This window comes from Oncorhynchus kisutch, linkage group LG16 (assembly GCF_002021735.2).
Source record: "Oncorhynchus kisutch isolate 150728-3 linkage group LG16, Okis_V2, whole genome shotgun sequence".
Taxonomy (NCBI): domain Eukaryota; kingdom Metazoa; phylum Chordata; class Actinopteri; order Salmoniformes; family Salmonidae; genus Oncorhynchus; species Oncorhynchus kisutch.
The window spans coordinates 40,420,921-40,428,051 of record NC_034189.2 but is presented as its reverse complement, the minus strand read 5'-3'; positions in this window follow the sequence as shown (position 1 = coordinate 40,428,051).

Genomic DNA, 7,131 nt, shown 5'->3' with positions numbered 1-7,131 from the left:
AATATAACTGGCTTTTTTTAGACTAGTTGAGTATCTGGAGCATCAGCATTTGTGGGTTCGATTACAGGCTCAACATGGCCAGAAACAAAGACCTTTCTTCTGAAACTTGTCAGTCTATTCTTGTTCTAAGAAATGAAGGCTATTCCATGCGAGAAATTGCCATGAAACTGAAGATCTACTCCCTTCACAGAACAGCACAAACTGTCTCTAACCAGAATAGAAAGAGGAGTGGGAGGCCCCGGTGCACAACTGAGCAAGAGGACAAGTACATTAGAGTGTCTAGTTTGAGAAACAGATGCCTCACAAGTCCTCAACTGGCAGCTTCATTAAATAGTACCCTCAAGTCTCATGGCTTGGGGGTAGAAGCTATTAAGTAGCCTTTTGGACCTAGACTTGGCGCTCCGGTACAGCTTGCCGTGCGAGCGGAGAGAACAGTCTATGACTAGGGTGACTGGAGTCTTTGGCAATTTGACACTCTGGGGGTGTCAAATGGGGGCGTGCTCGGCCCTCCTTTTCCTGTAGTCCACAATCATCTCCTTTGTCTTGATCCAAGCCCCATCAGGTCAAATACTACAAAGATAGAGTAGGGGGTTAAAGGCCTTAATTAAAACCAAAATCCTTCTCTTGGCCTGTACCTTGATGTGGTGAGAGGGCTTCCAACTAAACCAGGCCCATGTTATTGAACCCCTGACTGAGACTGTCTGCCTGTTGGGAACAAGTGACAGGAAGAACTAGCCACAGCACCTGATCGAACATCTCTTGATTCTGCCTCTTTCCTCTCTCCTCATCCTTTAACTCTTTCTCTCCTCTCCCTCCAGATGAAATTCTGTATCTAGGGATGTCTGATTGCCCAACAATCTGACCACTCATCCCATCCCCTCCTCCATCTCATTACATTGTCTAAAGCTACTGTCACTGTCATGTTGTCATTATCTGCTAATAAAGTTTGCTAGCCGTATCATACTGGGCATATAATATGTAAAATACACAGATGAACTAAAAACCACTAGTACTGCAAACACTCAGAACAAAGAGAGCAGCAGTGCTTGCACTTCGCAGTCTCCCATTTCAAGTCCCCCTTCCGAGACTGCCTGTTGAGAACAAGTGACAGGCAGAACCTCCCAACCACACAGCACCCACCCCTTTATTCCACACACCAGAATTAAGTATTTCAGTCTGAGTGTACAAAAAAATGACCAGTGAAAATAAATTAAATGACACAAATGTACCAAGAAACGATCAAAATGTATGTATTAAAATCTTACATTTTCCCAGGATGGTTTTCACAGCTGTTTCACAAGGTGTTCATTCCTGGAAGTTTCCTTTGATGGTATGTATTTCTTCCACATTATTCATTGCTGTATCCTAGGACCTACAATAGATACATATATATATATAATCAACCACTAGGGTGTACTAATGAGCTATGCGAGATAGAACAAAAATGAAACATAGTAGAGGACTACTGAAATGATATTATTTCAGTGTAGACAAGGGTAAGGCAGGATGAAATAAAAACATGACAGTCAGACAAGCCAGTGTATGACTCAAACGGATTTGCATACGAATGGAGTGGAAATTAGCTGACTTCGTGATCTGTAAGGTAAGTAACTTTAATGTGTCAAGCAGATTACACGTTTACACATGGATTTCATGTTGTAATGTTAACAAGGTACCAAAAAGTAGTTAGAATGAATGTTTTCATTTCATTAGCTAAACAAAACTTGTTTAAACAGCGAAATTGTCACAGACATCACGGCCTTGTTTGCATAGCGATGATGAAAAGAACGTCATTTAGGCTGTAATGATCTCCAAAATTCTATTCATTAGGTCATCACACTGTTGATATAGCAACGGACGGACGGACGGGGGGGCCGTCAGGAAGTCCAGGATCCAGTTGCAGAGGGATGTGTTTATTCCCAGGGTCCTTAGCTTAGTGATAAGCTTTAAGGGCACTATGGTGTTGAACGCTGAGCTGTAGTCAATGAATAACATTCTCACGTAGGTGTTCCTTTTGTCCAGGTGGGTAAGGGCAGTGTGGAGTGCACCATCTGTGGATCTGTTGGGGCAGTATGCAAATTGGAGTGGGTCTAGGGTTTCTGGGATAATGGTGTTGATGTGAGCCAGCATTTCAAATCACTTCATGGCTACAGACGTGAGTGCTAAGGGTCGGTAGTGTTCTTGGGCACAGGCACTATGGTGGTCTGCTTGAAACATGTTGGTATTACAGACTTGGTCAGGGACAGGTTGAAAATGTCAGTGAAGACACTTGCCAATTGGTCAGCGCATGCACAGAGTACACGTCCTGGTAATCCGTCTGGCCCTGCGGCCTTGTGAATGTTGACCTATTTAAAGATCTTACTCACATCGGCTACGGAGAGAGTGATCACACAGTCATCTGAAACAGCTGATGCTCTCATGCATGCTTCAGTGTTGCTTGCTTCAAAGCGTGCATAGAAGTTATTTAGCTCGTCTGGTATGCTTGTGTCACTGGACAGCTTGCAACTGAGCTTCCATAATAGTTTGCAAGCCCTGCCACATCCGACGAGCATCGGAGCTGGTGTAGTAGGGTTGAATCTTAGTCCTGTATTGATGCTTTGCCTGTTTGATGGTTCGTCGGAGGGCACAGTGAGATTTCTTATAAGCATTCAGGTTAGAGTGAGTGGTGCAGAGGTTTAAGGCACTGCATCTCAGTGCTAAAGGCATCACTACAGACCCTGGTTCAATTCCAGGCTGTATCACAAACGGCTGTGATTGTGAGTCCCATAGGGCGGTGCACAATTGGCCCAGCGCTGTCCTGGTTAGGGTTTGGCGTTGTCCTGGTTAGGGTTTGGCAGGGGTAGGCCGTCATTGTAAATAAGAAATTGTTCTTAACTGACTTGCCTAGTTAAATAAAGGTTAAATAAAAATAAGAGTCCCGCTCCTTGAAATTAAAGCGGCTTCTGGTTGGGGTATGTACGTACAGTCACTGTGGGGACAATGTCATCGATGAAGCCAGTGACTGATGTGGTGTACTCCTCAATGCCATCAGAAGAATCCTGGAACATATTCCAGTCTGTGATAGGAAAACAGTCCTGTAGCTTAGCATCTTCTTCATCTGACAACTTCTGTATTGAGCGAGTTACTGGTACTTCCTGTTTTTGCTTGTATACTTGCTGTAGTGTGTATATTGGTTATATTTTATCCAATACACTATACACTAGAACCTTTAATGTAACTACAAATCATATAGTGTGCAATATTGATCGCACAACACATATAGACAGCAAGTATGCTATCCAAGTGGTTTGTGAGTGAGTGCCTTGCTTGTTGAGTAGTGAGCAGCAAAATGTACAAGGTCAAGCAGGACTAGCAGATTTAATTAGGAATGTTCCTGTTAATTCTAATTAATAAAAAGTCCTTGAAATGGAAGTGTGATTTCCAATGTAACCTAATATGATGTGCTCTGGATTGTAAAGGGGGGACCACTCTCTGTCTCTCCCTTTCTCTCTTTCTCTCCCCCTTCTCTCTCGCTCTCCTCTTTCTTGCTCTCTCCCTCTCTCTTAGAGGACATGCATGATCTGTCGTGATGTGTGCACAATACTGAGATGCTGGAAATTCTAATCTAGAGACACAGCCTGTCAGTAAGGGGGACAGTCCAAGGTCCAGACAGAATATCCCTCTAATAAAAGCAGAGATGATACTGTGGGTTATGTCAGGGAGATGGTTATGGATGAGAAATGCATTGTGTGTAATTTATGGCATGGTTTATAGCTAATTGTTTTTAAACTCAGCAATAGGGCAACAATGATTTATTGTACATGCAGGAGAATCACTTTTTTTTAAAGTACTGGTGTGCACTCATGCATAACGTATAGGGTTTAAACCATTTTCTATGATCACATTTTTACAAGCTCAGCATGGTAACTGCATTTATTACCTGTAGAATGAATAGTAGCTCGAAGAGGTTTATGTACCGTGTTGTTATGGAATATGTACGCGGTTAGGAACTACAGGGCAATGGCAACACCCTGTATAACAGTTGTTGGTGTTGAAGATGCTGTGCTTTCTGTAAACCCTGGCTGGGTTGATTAAGTGGGCTGGGAGTAAAATACGTCACCTTCATTCTTCATTGGACCTGCAAGACAATGAAACAGCAGACTTCACCTCGAGGGCATTCTCTGTCTCCCATTGTTTCGAAAACGCTGTGTTGAAGGTCATCAACTCACTCAACTCACTTGTGCTGTATCTTCCATCCTGACAGGGTTTTCTTCTTTTCGAACAAATGGGCACTGCGATCAGCCAAAAGAGAGAGAATGAGAGAGATGAATTACCTCAGAAAGAAAGGGAGAGAGAGAGAAGATGGAGAGAGATAGGGATAGAGAGAGAGGAATAGAGAGAGGTGGCTTGAGAAAGACAGATTGAGAGAGAAAGGGATAGAAAGCGAGAGAGAGAGAGAGAGAGCAAGTGGGGGGGGGGGGGGTGATGGCAGCTCTGATAGGTTGTTAAAGCACGCATTGACACTTAATCTAAACCAGAGGGGCTGGCAGCAGCAGTTAGAAGTGATGAGGAGTCAAGGTAATACATTACAAATGGACATTCTTCCCGAGCTGCTATGCCAAAAGCAGGGTTTAATACAGGTGTGTAGCAGAGGGAAAAATGTATGCAAAAATAGAGAAAAGTACTGGATTGGAACAATACATCAATATCACATAGGGATGGTTCATCTTACAATGCAAGACGCCAAACAACTAAATAATACAAATATGTATGTAGAAGTATGTATACTCTGCACGATTTAGCCTAGCCTTGATTCCCAGGTTTCATCAACAATGAGACTTGGAAGGATGGCATCGCGAGACTAGCTTATTAAACCAAATTTCCTCACTCTCTTTGGTCTGCTATGTGTATTAAGCCAGTCATAAATGTCATTTTGACGGTGACAGTGAGAGCTAGGTCACCACTACAGAAGTCTACCTTGCCGGGGTCCAACCACACAACCTTGGCCGCATTGATCCGAATTCCTATACCCTTAGCAACAAGCCAACAACGCTGCACATCAATGTTCTAACTGACCAACTCATTGAATAAACATGGATATTGATTGATATGATCTGTTGCACATAAGGGGTATCTGAGCTCCAATTGTCATGTTTATGGGGATTAACATGTCTTTGAGAAAGTGTCAGCACAGTATGTGTAAAGCGTACTCACTGTGACTGTAGAATTAGAGAATAGACCATAGAAATGTGAATAATTCTGTGGCTGTGAGCCTGTGACTGCATTTCTGAGGAGATAGAGTATTTGATGTGGAAAATGAATACTTGAGAATGAAAGTATGACCTGACTTAGGGCTTCCGTCAACACAGACCATGTTACTATACCCTAACCAAGGAGGAGATGAATCAAAGAGCATGACATTCTATACCGTATTTTCCACCTTCCTCATTAGTGAACTATTAAAAGTGCTATAGCAGTAGGACTGAGAAAACATCAGCTTGAGTGTTGAAGTGTTATCAAAGTTCAGACACACTTGCACGCATACAGACTCTCACCCACTCTCCCACACACACACACACACACACACACACACATACACGATTGCGCGCACCAACTCCCCTCAGAATATCCACAGTCTCTTTGAAAAGAGAATATGGCGGTTTCATAATTCTGATTTGTGCTTCATGGCAGATCTCCTGCATGTGATCTTCAGGGATCTATTACTTGGACGCTTCCAACAGTCAGGAAGAGGCCTAGCAGAGGATATTCCCATTGGAAGAGCTGCTTCTAACGCTGATAGATTCAAGCTGCCTCCCAAATGGCACTCCTGGTTAAAAGTACTGCACTCTATAGGGAATAGGGTGCCATTTGGGATGGAGCCTCAGCAGAGTAGGTTTCCGAAGAGAGGGCAGCCTGACCCACAGATATTGATAGACTTTAATATCACATAGTATTGCATGATCTCTGGCCTCTCCTCTGCATTTCCATTACGCCTATCAACGTGTAGGTGCTTATAATATGGTAGGTATTGAAACAAAATCGGCAGAGACACTTTACACGTGTAATAATCACTGAATTAGTTGCTGATTGGTATGAATTATGAATCCAACTCCCTCTGCCCCCTATCTGATGGCATCTTCAGAGAATCATTCATTAGTTTCATATAAACAAACCGGGACCTGTTACGGTATTGACAATATAATGACAAACTTGAGTCTCTGCCATGGCCTCAATGGTCGTTGTTTACGTGCCATGACGAGCATTCACATCAATAAGGAAACAAATGGAGTTCTTTGTAAGCGTAGTGGAATAGAGTCAGTGCTGTCCTCAGTAGAGATGAATGATGAAAGAGCTGGGTACCTGGTTTCTCTCCCCTCTCCTTCATATAACACTAATGATGTAGTCATACACATCAGATTTGGACAAAGCTTGTGATCCACTGCCAGTTACCTTATTAAACACTAGGCTACAGAGCCTTGCAAAAGTATTCATCCCTCTTGGCGTTTTTCCTATTTTGTTTCATTACAACCTGTAATTTAAATGGATTTTTATTTGGATTTCATGTCATGGACATACAAAAATAGTCCATATTGGAGAAGTGAAATAACATGTTTCAAAAAATTCAAAACAATAAAAAACGGAAAAGTGGTGTGTGCATATGTATTCCCCCCCTTTGCTATGAAGCCCCTAAATAATATCTGGGGCAACCAAATAGCTTCAGAAGTCGCATTATTAGTTAAATAAAGTCCACCTGTGTGCAATCTAAGTGCCACATGATCTGTCACATGATCTCAGTATATACACACACCTGTTCTGAAAGGCCCCAGAGTCTGCAACACCACGAAGCAAGGGGCACCACCAAGCAAGCGGCACCATGAAGACCAAGGAGCTCTCCAAACAGGTCAGGGACAAAGTTTTTGAGCAGTGACAAAGTGAACAATTATAAAAATAGCCAAAAAATAAATACATCTGTCAAATCTAGCTAACATGTAGTTCTCGGCATGTACAGTATGTACTGTAGGATGCATTTTATTTTTGGCAGTGAAACGAGGCTACTATGCGCAACTATGCGTAACTATAGTAACTGTAGTAACTGTAGTTATGCATGCTCAAGTTTTCAGTTTTTTGGTCTTATTTCACAATAAAAAAAAA